Raw genomic sequence first — 15,807 nt, forward strand, 5'->3', positions numbered from 1 at the left:
CGTTCATTCTGGCATTGTTCTACACGGGTCCCTTCTTGGTGCATTATTTTAAGTTGCTCTAATCCTATCGAAGCTTCCACCAACCGCGACTCCATCGCAGTTCACTTTTCACCTTGAGCATATGCAGTCTCCTGACATCATCTAAATAGCCCATCCTGCTTGTTTATGTCTTCATTTGTTGTCCTGCTGGTCGATGTCCCTCAAGTCCTGCTTGATCTCTTGCAGCTCATTTCTTGTTTTATCTCATACCTTATTCATTTCTTCCTTTCACCTGTCCATCTCCCCCTACCTCTACTCATTTCTCGCATAACTTCCACTAGTGCATCTCGGTTGTCTTCTTCACAAGAGGATTTCACAGGAGGATTCTGTGACAAAACTTGGGGTGGCTGGCTGAAGTGAGAATTCCTATTTTTATTGTAATTAACAATTTTGCCACTGATTTCTCTGGCATTCACGTGAGCTGCCGCCGATTTCTCTTGTTGCGATACCACGATTTCTTCAACGTTATTCTCGGTTCATTAAACTACCAATAGTGTTTAGAGCCATTTGAGCATTTGATTCTGTACTACTGTGGAGAGGGACGTTCTCTCTCTACTCTACCCTTCCTGCGAGTCTTCTTTAGCCTATGCATTAGCCGAAACAAGATCTGACACTGTCTCCTTAGCAGTTTATCCTCAAATAAGTTCACAAAACTTTCATACTCGTAGGTCCCGCTCCAAAAATTTCAACACTGTTTTGTCGAGGCATTGAAACAACACGCTCAGCAAAGATCATCAGAACACAAAGACCCTGAGCAAATGTTTTATATGCTGTTTAGATTACAGCGTACCAAAAAGGACCACAAGATACGGAACAGATCGTATCAGTAGACGATCGCAACAAATTTTCAACACACACACAGATATATATAAGAAAATACCAAAATTGATTGCTTTGTCAAGATACAGCTCTAGCAGTCCTAAGTTGCAATATTCTAACAATTCATATATGTCATCTCTTTTTGTACTATCATTTCTAGCGTGATTTAGCGGTGGTAATATCAAGAAGATACTAAATTTTCTGGCAGTCACTCTCTTTATGGTGGACTTACGACACTTGCAAACTTTCTCACTACTAACTCTGGACTTCCAGATATATTAATGATGTTCGGAAATTCTCGTTACAAACTCCTAGGACTTGTAGAGGGCATTAAGTAGATAATATTTTAAACTGGAACCAGTGACCGGCAGCCGGCCGAAGTGGCCGTGCGGTTAAAGGCGCTGCAGTCTGGAACCGCAAGACCGCTACGGTCGCAGGTTCGAATCCTGCCTCGGGCATGGATGTTTGTGATGTCCTTAGGTTAGTTAGGTTTAACTAGTTCTAAGTTCTAGGGGACTAATGACCTCAGCGGTTGAGTCCCATAGTGCTCAGAGCCATTTTTGAACCAGTGACCGGAAATGTACTGTTCGTGATACAACCATTTGAAAACATGTCCATCTTTAAAGGTAATTGACCAGGCGTGACTCAGCACGCTTTTTGTTTTAGTATTCCACTGATTACTAGCCGAAGAAATAGCTCGTGTACTCGTTGACGGGTTCTCTTCGACCCGATACGGTGTGGCATCTCCTTTGAGCACCACAGTTACGCCTGCTGAAGGTAAAGGTACCCTATCCTGACGTCGCTGCGTAATTGTGGCGAAAAGAGTATTCGATAGAATCGAAAGTTGTGGAGAACGATCCTCATAAAGGCGACCAGCAGCTCTTCCATTACCATGAGCTTCTCCATTCAGAAGCACAGCATCGGTGTATTGTGCGAACGTGTGCTCATCCATGTTGCTCCAATGCTCACAGACACGTGAAAAGGCTTGACCTAGTTCGAATTTTTGGAGCGGAACCTATGTGTAAGTTTTGTGAATTTATGTATGGATGAACTGCTAAGAAGACAGTGTCAGATCTTGTTTCGGCTAAAGCATAGGCTAAAGAAGACTCGGAACAAGAGTAGATTAAAGAGGGAATGTCCCTTTCCACAATAGTACAGATATTGAGACGATTAACGAGTCTTTTCAACTAAACGAGGTGCTCTTGATGCTAACAACATCACCGTTAGGTGCTCACGCGAAACGACTAAAACAAGGGAGCATGACGAAATACAAATAGAAATCCTCAGTTGAGCCATCCACACCAACCATTGTCACAGAATCCTCTTGTGAAATCCTCTTGTGAAGAAGACCGCGTAGCTGCACTAGTGGAAGTTATGCGAGAAATGAGTAGAGGTTGGGGGGGGGGGGGGGGGGGGAGAAGGACAGGTGAAAGGAAGAAATGAATATGGTATGAGATAAAACAAGAAATGAGCTGCAAGAGATCAAGCAGGACTTGAGGGAGATCGACCAGCAGGACTACAATGTTAATGAAGACACAAAAAAGCAGGGAATGCAATTCAGATGATGTCAGGACACTGCATATGCTTAAGGTGATAAGTTAACTGCGATGGAGTCGCGATTCGTGGAAGCTTCGCCAGGATTAGAACAACTTATAATAATGCACCAAGAAGGGACTTGTGTAGAACAATGCCAGAATGAACAGGTATGTGGAATTGAGCAAATAGAGTGGGATTTATGGACAATGGAAAAACGAGGTTACAAAAGTGTCAGCACAGATTGACAGAAGCAGTAGAGAAGCTTATCATTAGTAATGTATAAATGATAGAGAATAAATTTAGAAATGTACGAGGGGACTCAGATGATACGTGTCCAATGCTCGTGGCTGGGACTGAGGAAGTAAGATAACTTCTTGCATTTAAGGAGAATGATAAAGAAGTAAACGCGATAGCGTGAGAAAACTTGGTTACTGGCCAACGGCTATGAGACAGGTTGCACGAGTGCTAGGCTTAAAGGCCCGTAAGGATGGTGCCCGAAACCAAGCTGCAGAGAGCGAAAGGCCAAGGCGCAGTCTGAGCTACTTAAGTTGCAAAATGAGCGTCGATTACAGGTTTTCTCCCAGTCGTCGCGGGCAACCTGATAGCCAGTATTCACCAGCATGTAGCCGAATGCACGCATTGCCTCTCAGTGCACAAGTTCCAGGGGTATTTTGACACTGTAAATGCCCTAGACCCACGCTCATGGCTCGAACAACTATTATATTCGCTGTGTCCCACCCGGCCATTGGGTGATAAACTCTTTTTTGTGTGGCTACTTCAAGAGGGAAACAGCTACACAATTGCGTCCAGTGGTACAAGGAAGCCATTTTGTGCAGCTTTATTGTCGAGTGTGGCACAGTATTGTGTCAGGTATGATATAATTATGCGTAGAAACTTCGTGTGTTCGAGTTTCAGCAGCTCAGTGAAATTTTTCAAGAGCATGCTATGTAAGAACTAGTTCCTCGATGCGGCGTTCAGTCCTGCCGACATTATCCAACTCTGTTCCATGATACTGCGCTTGTGAATTTCGACACTGCTTGCTAGACGTTGTAAGGACGAAGTAAGGGTCAACTACAGGAACTGGAATTTATGTTGGGGGACCAAACAAATATTTTCCACGGCAGCCTAATCAGCCAAGTTGCAGGTGAAAGCCAGATAGGAACGAAAATCGTAATGCCTGATTTCGTCCGGTGGAATGCGGAAATTGCCAGCCTAATAGCTAGGAACGTAAAAGGGAAAATTTTCTCCGACACTGTAGGAATAGTTCTAAGCTGGTTTGATATGGGGAAGAGGGACGTGGACATAGAGTCCAAATAGTGGAAGTTCGTTCACTGTACCCACGGAATAATGAAACAGTGAGTGTCTGGCGCCGCAAGTGTGTCTCACGGATAGTTCGAGTACTTAATGTATCGCTGAGTGGTTAACCAAAATGTGATTACGGTCCTTTTCGAGTTACTTTTATGGGAAGACTGATAATTTTGTTTGTAATTGATATTGGAGTATTCGAAAGGGTAGTCAATGACGAGCTTTGGTGCGCATAAATAGCAGAAACAAGTGTTTAAGTGTTAATGTTACGTTGGCTTAGTGGAATTAGTGGTAGTGCCTGTTTTACTTCTTGGCACGCTCTGTTCATTTCTTAGCGTAGAAAAATAAGCCGCTGATGGAACAGACATCTGGTTGAAGCACTCTGTCCACAGGAGTCGATAAAGTGATTATACCTTTGTCTTTAACTCTGACTGGGAACTTATCATGATGGCTGTGTTGATTAATGAGTATTTTGGATGTTATGCGAGATGTGGAGAGTTTCGTAAGTCCATGACTGAAGTATTCCTCATTTTCGCATTTAGTTTGCATATGGTAATTTTGTAACAATAAATTTGTATTATGTATTTTTTTCTTCGGTAAAAATATCATTGATTAATTTGTTGTGCCCGTGTAAATTAAAATTATTACATTAATTAGTGAGTGTTGGAAATCTTTGTTCCTCGGCAATCACGTGAATGGGGGAATTTTAGAGGGTTCGCTTAGATTGTTTCTTTCGTTGTCATGAGCTGATTTAATGGAGAATCGTGAGCGCGGTGGTGGGCGGGAGAGGTGGGTAGGGATGTTATAAGATGGAATGTCCATAAATATGTAGATTGCGGAGTGCTGTTTGAATTATAGCCAAAATTATGTTGCAATTGCTGCAGTGGAAGTGTGTGTCTAGGTTCCGTTACCAGTGCGTTTCTTTTGTAAGACGGTAATGGAGCATTGGTTGCAAGTGAAGTTTCTCTGTATATGAGTTGAAGTACCAGTGTTTTAGTTATGTTTGGAGTCATCGTTGTAGGTGGTGAGTTTCAAATCGAAGGGCAGAATTAAGGAGATATGCATATGTCAATGATTAGGGCATACAGACTTCAAGTTAGAAGGAGACGGAATTTAGGGAGCAAGCTTTCTTGTCTGAATACGTGATAGGAATAAATGACATGAGTAAAAGTATCATGGATACTTGTCAGTTGTATATTTTGTTCAGTAGTGAGGTCACTAACAAAAACGAAATAGCTATTGTATAATGCATATGGATGTTTAATTCGAATATTAAGCCTGCCTACTTAGCTCTGATATAGTGCCAACCCTGAATATCAGAGAATGTTACGAAACAACGCCCTTTTTCGTTTCTTTCTTTTTTTTTTTTTTTTAAAAAAAAAAGAAGGGACTGTATTATTGATAAACTTTGATTCCCAACGGGACTCCAGATAACATAGCTAAGACGGAAGATGAAATAGATGACTGCGAACGAAGAAGAGAATAGAAGGTGACTGAAACAAGAAGTTATACGGTGGAAAAAAGGAGTTGCAGGAGAGAGTAGTGCACGACACTAAGGGCTATCCGAACTGCAATTCAGATACAACTATCAACAGAGTCAAAGAATGGGCAGTTCTTAAATCGTTATGATGACAAATGAGTTTTCATTAATTACGAAATATGTATGCCCAGCACAAGTTTTTGTCGCCTCTGGAAGCCATTAGATAGGCAACATGCTTACGAGACTAGATGACCATAGAACTGGTTAGCCACTTAGTGATAATGCACGCCATGAAAATTTCTCTTCGTAGACATTTATGATGATGAGGACGTGTTTCTCCTAAGAGTGTTAAATTAATGCTATTTATTATGTGTGGCTGAGATAACATTTTACTTTTCAACTGCAAAGGAATGTTGAAAATAGGAAAATCAGATAATTAATGGACAGTTGTGAACTTTCTAAAGGAAGGGACCGGATAGTAGGACATATCTTACTGTATCAAGGAATAGCTAATGTCTTAATGAAGAAAAGTGTTTCATTTGTGTGTGTTGGGGGTGGGGCAGGAGGTAGGAGGTGAATTTTTGGGGGAGATAATTTAATTACTATAGTACGTAGGTTCAAGTGTGAGTAGGTAGTTAAATAGAGACGAAGGGAGTTTCTAGTACTAGTGAAAAATGTTGTATTTAGAAGACTATGCACCTAGTATCACACGATGTTTGCGGTACTTAAGTATTCTGATTGATTTTAGAATCACGTGAAGAAATGCGCACGAGAGACCGTCATAAGCAGTTTTCATTATTTTCCACAGTCTTCGTTGTTGCTAGACATGTGGTTGTTTTGTCCAATATTTGTAAATGTTTCGAATTTTACAACTTAACATGCTGTGTAACATATCAAAGCTATTTGGAATAATTTGTTTGTTCTTTAATTACATATTTTTGTGGCAAGTAACAAAATATGTTTCCGAAATTAGTTCCATAACGTGAGAACGGTTAAGCCATACTTTCTTGATTGAGCACCATCTTGTACCTCGATACAGAACAAGGTCTTTTACCATGTACCGTATGATGTTTGCAAATTAACTGTGTTTTTTTCCAATGTGTTAACTACCTTACCACTCTAAAAGTGGAAATTTGCCTTAGTTCGTAGCAGGTTCACTTCCAGATCCTGATTATTTGTGTGTAGTAGAATGGTAGTGAAACTGATAGATATTAAAATACTGTATTAACAAGATCTTAGAGTTTGCAACTCTCTTAAATTTGAATACGATATGTGTGTTGTACTTTGGAACACATTTTCACAATTGAAAGAAGCTCCATTTTCTGGCCTAATTTCTGTAACTTCAGAAAAAGACTGGAGCACTTAAGAATTGCGTGCCATTGTTTGAAAATGGTTTAATAAAATGTATTAAACTTGTATTACAGGGATGCAAGAGGCGAAAGTTCGAAAACCCTTCCGAGGTATAATGGCGTCTCCCACTCCCTGACGGTCTCCTGCTGAGACTCCTTACGATACCGGTCGTGCCAGTATGGCCAGCTGAAATAACTGTATTACGTATGGTCGTCAGATTAGTGTTACTCTCCCATTCGTATGACAGAGCAACCACACACGTTAATTGAATTGGAAATGCTATGGATCAAATGGAATCGGTTCGATCCTATATCAGTGGTCGGAAAGCAATAGCATTGCCGTGGATCGAGCCGAGAGCTATAAAATGTGTAGAGGGTAAAAAAGTACAGTTCATTATTTTGGCTAGCTAAGGTAAAGTTTTTATAAACAGATGAATCCTCTTAAAACTACGTACACACTCGAAGAATGAAAAAGAAACGTCGTACCATGGAGGAATTATCCGAATGGGACGGTAATCGAGAGATGTGACGTACATGTACAGACAAACAAACAGTTACAATCTAGAAAAATTGGATGTGTTCCAAAAGTAAGAGCTTCTCAAATTAAGCAAGTCAGTAACGCGTTTTTAAACCTCTGTCCTTGGCTCTGACGTTTGCAGTTGCTCGATGTTCTCCTGAGGGTAGTGTGACAAATTCTGTCCATCAGGCACCAAAGATCGTCAAAATCTCGAGCTGGCTGGAGGGCTTTTCCCATAATGCTCCAAACGTTCTCAACTGTGGTAGATCCGGTGACCTTGCTGAGTAAGGTGGGGTTTGAAAGCACAAAGCAGTAGATATTCTCGCCATGTGAAGGCGAACATTCCGTTGCTGAAACGTAAGCACGGGATGGCTTGGCATGAAGGGAAGCAAAATGGGGCATAGAATATCGTCGACGTCCCGCTGTGCTGTAAGGATTCCGCGGATGACACCCGAAGGTGCGCTGCTACGAAATGAAATAGCAGCCCACGCTATCGCTCCCTGTTGTCGGGCCGTATGACAAGCGACAGTCAGGTTGGTATCCTACTACTGAAGACGTTCAGGCAAGACTTTGCTGGTCGTCGGCACTCATTTCGAAGCGGGACTCATCAGTCAAGACAATTATAGTCCATTCAATGAGATTCCTGGCTCAAGACGTGTTTGGAGGTGTCTCAGATTTAGTACACCAACCTGAATGTCACCCACCAAATGACCCAGCCCAACAACCAGGAGTGATGGCCTGTGATGCCGAATCATTTCATAGCAGCACCCCTTTGGTTGCCATCCGCGGCACATTTTCAGTGCAAAGGTATGTCGATGGTATTGTACGTCTCATTTTGTTGACCTTCATGGGAAGCCATCCAGGGCTCAGCAAGATAATGTGTCCTTGCACACGGTGAGAGGTTATACTGCTGGTCTTCGTGGTTGCCAAACCCTACCCTGACCAGCAAGGTCGCTGGATCTCTGCTGAATCGAGCACGTATAGACAGGGTCCTCCAACAAACTCGAGAATATGACGATACAATGTGCCAACTGGAAGTTGGCAAGAATCTCTCAGGAAGATAGCCAACAACTCTATGAATCATTGCCAAGCCGAATAATTGCTTGCAGAATTGGACCAATATGTCATCGACTTTGTCGATTTGTGAAGTTGTTCCTCTTGAATAAATCATCCTGCTTTTATGAAAGTATGACCATTTGTTCGTCTGTATGTGTACATCACATCTGACGATTTCTATCCCATTCGGAAGAACAGTTTCAGGGCGAGAGTTTATTTCCTTAGAATGGACTTTTGATGTATTTCATTGCACAAGTTATAATACACTCCTGGAAATTGAAATAAGAACACCGTGAATTCATTGTCCCAGGAAGGGGAAACTTTATTGACACATTCCTGGGGTCAGATACATCACATGATCACACTGACAGAACCACAGGCACATAGACACAGGCAACAGAGCATGCACAATGTCGGCACTAGTACAGTTTATATCCACCTTTCGCAGCACTGCAGGCTGCTATTCTCCCATGGAGACGATCGTAGAGATGCTGGATGGCTTGCCATCCCATTTCCACCTGGCGCCTCAGTTGGACCAGCGTTCGTGCTGGACGTGCAGACCGCGTGAGACGACGCTTCATCCAGTCCCAAACATGCTCAATGGGGGACAGGTCTGGAGATCTTGCTGGCCAGGGTAGTTGACTTACACCTTCTAGAGCACGTTGGGTGGCACGGGATACATGCGGACGTGCATTGTCCTGTTGGAACAGCAAGTTCCCTTGCCGGTCTAGGAATGGTAGAACGATGGGTTCGATGACGGTCTGGATGTACCGTGCACTATTCAGTGTCCCCTCGACGATCACCAGTGGTGTACGGCCAGTGTAGGAGATCGCTCCCCACACCATGATGCCGGGTGTTGGCCCTGTGTGCCTCGGTCGTATGCAGTCCTGATTGTGGCGCTCACCTGCACGGCGCCAAACACGCATACGACCATCATTGGCACCAAGGCAGAAGCGACTCTCATCGCTGAAGACGACACGTCTCCATTCGTCCCTCCATTCACGCCTGTCGCGACACCACTGGAGGCGGGCTGCACGATGTTGGGGCGTGAGCGGAAGACGGCCTAACGGTGTGCGGGACCAGAGCCCAGCTTCATGGAGACGGTTGCGAATGGTCCTCGCCGATACCCCAGGAGCAACAGTGTCCCTAATTTGCTGGGAAGTGGCGGTGCGATCCCCTACGGCACTGCGTAGGATCCTACGGTCTTGGCGTGCATCCGTGCGTCGCTGCGGTCCGGTCCCAGGTCGACGGGCACGTGCATCTTCCGCCGACCACTGGCGACAACATCGATGTACTGTGGAGACCTCACGCCCCACGTGTTGAGCAATTCGGCGGTACGTCCACCCGGCCTCCCGCATGCCCACTATACGCCCTCGCTCAAAGTCCGTCAACTGCACATACGGTTCACGTCCACGCTGTCGCGGCATGCTACCAGTATTAAAGACTGCGATGGAGCTCCGTATGCCACGGCAAACTGGCTGACACTGACGGCGGCGGTGCACAAATGCTGCGCAGCTAGCGCCATTCGACGGCCAACACCGCGGTTCCTGGTGTGTCCGCTGTGCCGTGCGTGTGATCATTGCTTGTACAGCCCTCTCGCAGTGTCCGGAGCAAGTATGGTGGGTCTGACACACCGGCGTCAATGTGTTCTTTCTTCCATTTCCAGGAGTGTAGAAAAGCGTACGGAAATGTGCTGTGCATTGAGCGAAACGGAAGAACAACATTATCAAGGTTCTGGTGTGCAAAGACGGTTGACTGGCGAATTGCAGAGATGGTTACTACGGCGACAATGACTTCACCACCGCACACACCCGACCACAATGGATGTGGCCGCGCAACACTTCTCCTCAGCAACACTCCTCGTCTACAAGTGATCTCTTGTTCCCTCTCGCTTCGCTTTTTATCGATGGTCGGTTTCACATAACCTCCTGCACTGCTTCATCCCATGTTGCCAATCCAATTGGCGTCATAAGTACACTGCTCTCACAGGATCAACAGAATAATTTTACGTTTCCGCGGAAGGTCTATTTAGCACGATGCCAGAGGTTGGCAACATGTCAGTCTGAACGTAACGACCTCTCTACTACTACCTGCCCAAGACGCATGAAATTCCCCCAACGCGACCTTGAACCACGTGCCACCACATGTGCACCATAATGCTCCCCGACCACCCCCTCGTTCATATCATTAATAGTTCAAAAAGGTGTAGCTTTAAAATAAAAAAATTCTCGGTTTTCAAGCCGTGTCAGTTTGAATTAAATCCTCGAGCTTTCGATGACCATCGTAGTGAGGAGTTCACTGACTGCCGGGGCTGCTACGGTTTCTATATATACGTGGTGACATCATCAGCAACCAATCAGACAGAGCCAATGCGGCTCGCGCACGTAAGTCGGCCCGGGCACCTAGCGGAGCTAGTGGCAGCGCCGGTGGCGTCAGGTGGCGCCATGGGCGGGCGCCACGTTTGAAACTGCCGCTCCTGCGTCGGGCATCTGTCTTTGCTTTCTTTCGATGTTTTAACGCTAGCTGCCCGGTTCGACTTACTCGCGCGAGCCACATTGGGTCTATCTGATTGGCTGCTGATGATGTCATCATGCCTATATAACAGAGAAACGATGGCTGCCCCGCCAGTCAGTGGACTGACGACGATGGCGGAGATGGTCATCGAAAACTCTAGGATTTTATTCGAACTGACGCTGCTTGAATACCGAGAACGTTTTATTCATGTATGCCGTCACGAGAGACTCCGAGGACATGTCGCTTTAAATGCCTAAGATTGCTTCAGAATCACACGTCCAGATTAGTGGCGACGAATTAAAACATTCGTACCACTACAATTTCGACAGGATGTACGAGCATGGGCAGCTGCATCAAACGAGTCTTAGGACTGGAGACCATTACAATAATGTAAGAAATAATTGAAGATGTTGGGTGTAAGTGAAGCGCTGATATGAAGTGATAGGTACAGGAGACGAAAATCGTGGCGACCTGCACCGAAGATTAGCCACTTTCCATTTCAAAACTTCTTCTTCCCAAACTTTCAAATTGTGTTAACCACATTGTTTTCTGAACAGCTGTCCTACATGTCATGCACTGTTTTCAAAGGCTGAATGGAAATTATGCAGTGTATCATTAGTAAAACGAATGGTTACACTGTATCCACAACAGAACTGAAGCGTCTCTGAAGAAATCTTACCATATAATAGCCTTTAGTATTTACTATGCTTATACTTAACATACGAATGCGTAGTACTTAGGTATTTTACATACAGTAATTTCATTGACATTATGACACTTCCGGTCCCGGCCCCTTTTGCCAACTCGCAACGCTAGCCGCTGAGGAGGAGGAGGGAGCCGGACACCCTCTGGCGAGAGCCCGAAGAAGACACTGCAGCACACAGTGGGACGCCGGGCGGACGTCCTCGCCTCGCTCAAGAAAAGACACGTTGTGAAGAGCCTGTGTGACAATGAGAAGCGTGCCGAGGAGTGACAGATACCTGCAGTCATTAGAATGGAATGTCAAGAATGTACGCGTGAAAGCATGTGAGTTCTTCAGGCCTGCAGCAGTCACGTTACCTGCCTGAGAAAGCAGGAATATGCCGACAATTCCAGCACCTCATGGGCACAGGGAGGGTCCTACACAAAACATAGAGAGTTCGCGCAGATAGGAGTGCGAAAGAGTTTAGCGTTCTTACAAAGATATTTTTCTTGACAATGAGGATGTTCCTTACAAATCATAGACGCCAACAGACCCTGAGTTGAAGCCGAGGCAACAGTCTCTCTAGGCCTCACGCAAAGAGAGCGGTTACAAAGAAGTGTTGTGTAACTATTCTCACATCAAGAATGCAGAAAAACAGCGTAAGAATGTGAAATCGTAAGGAAGCTGCGAATTCCCGATCCACACACCAGCCCATGCCAGACAGGATATTCGCACACTCCACAGAGAATGTGGCCATGAAACGGTGATGTGTCATTGGACTGCATTAAAAATTATTTCCGCGAAAGACAACGCTTAAAGGAAGAAAATTTCGAAGAGGAATTTAACTGAGAGATGAAGGAGGAGCAAAAGGGAATTCGGTGAGACGGCGCGGAAACGACAGGACGTGAGGTCCCTTCCATCCCCAGTTTACATACGCCTTCCGACAGAGTGATAGTACAGCTTCGGCCAAGCGTACGACAGTGGGCAGACAATGCGGAGGTCGTACCTGGGCTTCGCCCCAAAGCCGTGATTGCTGATGAAGGCAGCCGGCTAGCACCACACAGCTCCGAAGCAAGGCAATGCATGATCACATGTTTCTGCACGAACACGTGCCTTCTTCCTGTCACACTATGTCAGTCTTTTTCTCTGGCCCGCCAGATCACCAGACTTGTCGCCAATTGAAAACGTGTGGGGTATGGTGAAACGCTGTGACACAGTGCCAGCCGCCACAGATGAACTTTGGAGCCACGTGAAGCAGCATGGGTGGTTATACCGCACGACGACATTAGCGCCTTACACGCGTCGGTGCCATCGCGCATGGAGCAAGTTATTAGGACCCATGGCGGACCTTGTGCCTATAAGGAAACAGGACAGATGCTGAACCGAGGCCACTCAAATGATAATCATTTCTGAACAACAGACTAACGTACATGTCTTGTGAATAAGAACGTCCTATCTCTTGTCGTTCAGGGTGCTCTGCTTTTTATTTCCTGAACATGATTCTATGTTACCCGTCCTTCCTTGTGTAAGCAGGCTGTTTAGGTTTTTATATTGGTATCGTCACCTAGCGCTCTGTATGAAAATCACTGGCTGCGCTGTGTGCAGTCTGTGGCTGGTGGTCATTGTTGAAATAGTCGCTATTGTAGTGTTGAGCAGTTGGCTGTTAACAGCGCGTAGCGTTGCGCAGTTGGAGGTGAGCCGCCAGCAGTGGTGGATGTGGGGAGAGAGATGGCGGAGTTTTGAGAGCCGATGATCCGGACGTGTGTCCATCAGACACAGTAAATTTGTAAGACTGGATGTCATAAACTGCTATATATATTATGACTTTTGAACACTATTAAGGTAAATACATTGTTTGTTCTCTACCAAAATCTTTCATTTGCTATGCCTATCAAGAGTTAGTGCCTTCAGTAATTTGAATCTTTTATTTAGCTGGCATTAGTGGCGCTCGCTGTATTGCAGTAGTTTGAGTAACGAAGATTTTTTTGAGGTAAGTGATTTGTGAAATGTATAGGTTAATGTTAATTAGGGCCATTCTTTTGTAGGGATTATTGAAAGTCAGATTGCGTTGCGCAAAAAATATTGTGCGTCAGCTTAGTGTTGATCGGAATAGCTAAAGAGCGAAATGTCTGGGTACGTTCAGTTCTGCTCAGCTGTTTGAAAATCAAATAATGTAAGAGGTTTATCAGCACAACCATTCATAAATTTTTCTAAGGGGACGTTACACTTGTAGCTTGTATGTATGTATTGAACTGGGGAGCTAGAAACGATGGAGAGGCTTCTTCCCCACCGTAGCCCTCAGTGGTACACAGCCCCACAACAGATTACAGCAGTCCACTCACCCCACAGCAACCCCACACCGAACCCAGGGTTATTGTTATTGTGCGGCTCGGTCCCCAGTGGACCCCCCCCCCCCCCCCCTCCCCCCGGGAACGTGTCATTCCAGACGCTAGTGTTACAGTAATTATGGCGTATGCGTACGTGGAAACAGTGTTTGCGCAGCAATCGCCGACAAGTGAGGGAACCAGCCCGCATTCACCGAGGCAGATGGAAATTAGCCTTAAAAACCATCCACAGGCTGGCCGGCACACCGTACCTCGACACTAATACTCTGCCAGGCGGATTCGTGCCAGGGGCCGACACGCCTTCCCGCTCGGGAAGCAGACCGCACGGCTAGCCGGGCGGGATCCTTGCAGCTTACGCCCATTTTCCTCGCAATTTCGAACATCCTCTACCATTTTACACTGTCGAACGCTTTTTCTAGGTCAACAAATCCTATTAACGTGTCTTGACATTCCTCCAGTCTTGCTTCCATTATGAAACGCACAGTCACAAATGACATTCAGGTGCCTTTACCTTTTATAAAACCAAACTGATCGTCATCTAACACATCCTTAATTTTCTCTTCCATTTCTCTGTATATTATTCTTGTCGTCAAACTGGATGCGTAAGTTGTTAAGCTGGTTGTGAAATAGTTCTGGAACATGTCGGTTCTTGGATGTTCGGAATTATGTGGATGTTTTACCGAAAGTCTGATGCTATATCGCCAGGCTTATACATTCCACACACCAGTACCGCTTCCCTCAATTATTTTAGAAATTTTGATGGAATGCCTTATTCGATCTTATGTGTTCCAAAACTCTACTAAATTGTGATTCTAACAATGGATGCCCTGTCTCCTCCCTGTCGACTCCTGTTTCTTCTATCACGTCATCAGACAAGTTGAAATAGGTACATATAACCAAAATTGTAAATTTTAGCGTACTATCCAAGAGCACAAGATTCCCACGCCCGGGTTACCGGGTTCGATTCCCGGCGGGGTCAGGGATTTTCTCTGCCTCGTGATGACTGGGTGTTGTGTGATGTCCTTAGGTTAGTTAGGTTTAAGTAATTTCAAGTTCTGGGGGACTGATGACCATAGATGTTAAGCCCCATAGCGCTCAGAGACATTTGAACCACCAGCACAAGAAATATATCGATTTCAAAGACGTACGTGTGAAAGAGCGCTGTGAGGCAGCTATCGCTGAGGCAGACTGTCTAACAAAGAGCTCATGATACGTCGCGCAGTGGTAGGTAGTTGTTGCTCAAGAGAAGCGGAAGTAGCGCGTCAGAGGCTTCAAATATTCAATGTAATAATTTCAGTGCTGTGTATTAATGATTTATGGAAGGAATAAGATTTGAGGTAAACTTAAGGAAGAAAATACTATAGACATTATTATGAAATTTTGATGAAGAATCTTTCTACGTATTCTTATATCAATATTCATGTATTTATGCGCTTTTGCTGTAGAACGAATTTGAATGTCACCAGCTTTGTATGTAACCCCAAATTTTTATTGTGTTTTTTGTAAGGGTCATTTGTTTGCGTAAATGTAACTTTTATGATATCGCTTAACAATTGCAAGTCAGTTTCACAATAGAGTAAGATTTTCAAGTAAGATATTACAGTCATTCTTCTCAGTCATGTTTCGCCTCCCAATTCCAAGTCGTTTTAATTCTAACAAATTCTAAATGTATCTCAGTCAAATATATTGAATTTTGGCTTTTGCGACTGTAGTTAGTTTAGTAGGCTGAGAACAGAACAACGCGTTATCCAGGGCGACACCAATACGTGGTAAGAAATTTATTTCACGCATATTGTGGAAATTCGCACAGGGACCACTTTTGCACTTATTCAGATTTGCAGAGCTGAAGTAACACCGAGTAGATTTGAATGTACTTACGTCTACTTTGCCATTATCGCGCACAGGTTTTAACTAGTTTCGGTTTACTGGTATTGCTTTTTTACAGTAGACAGCTTGTCCATTATCATTATCCGGGCTGTTATGCCGTGGTCGGTTGATGAATTCTGTGTCCATTCCCAACGTTTCGTCCCCGTCTGCGGGAGACATCTTCAAGGGGGTCTGTAGCTCGATGGAAGGTCCAACACATCCGCTGGCTCGCTACTGACTTTGACACAGAATTCATCAACCGACCATGGCATAACAACCCGGATAATGCTAATGGACAT

Source organism: Schistocerca americana, chromosome 7, assembly GCF_021461395.2.
Source record: "Schistocerca americana isolate TAMUIC-IGC-003095 chromosome 7, iqSchAmer2.1, whole genome shotgun sequence".
Taxonomy (NCBI): Eukaryota; Metazoa; Arthropoda; class Insecta; order Orthoptera; family Acrididae; genus Schistocerca; species Schistocerca americana.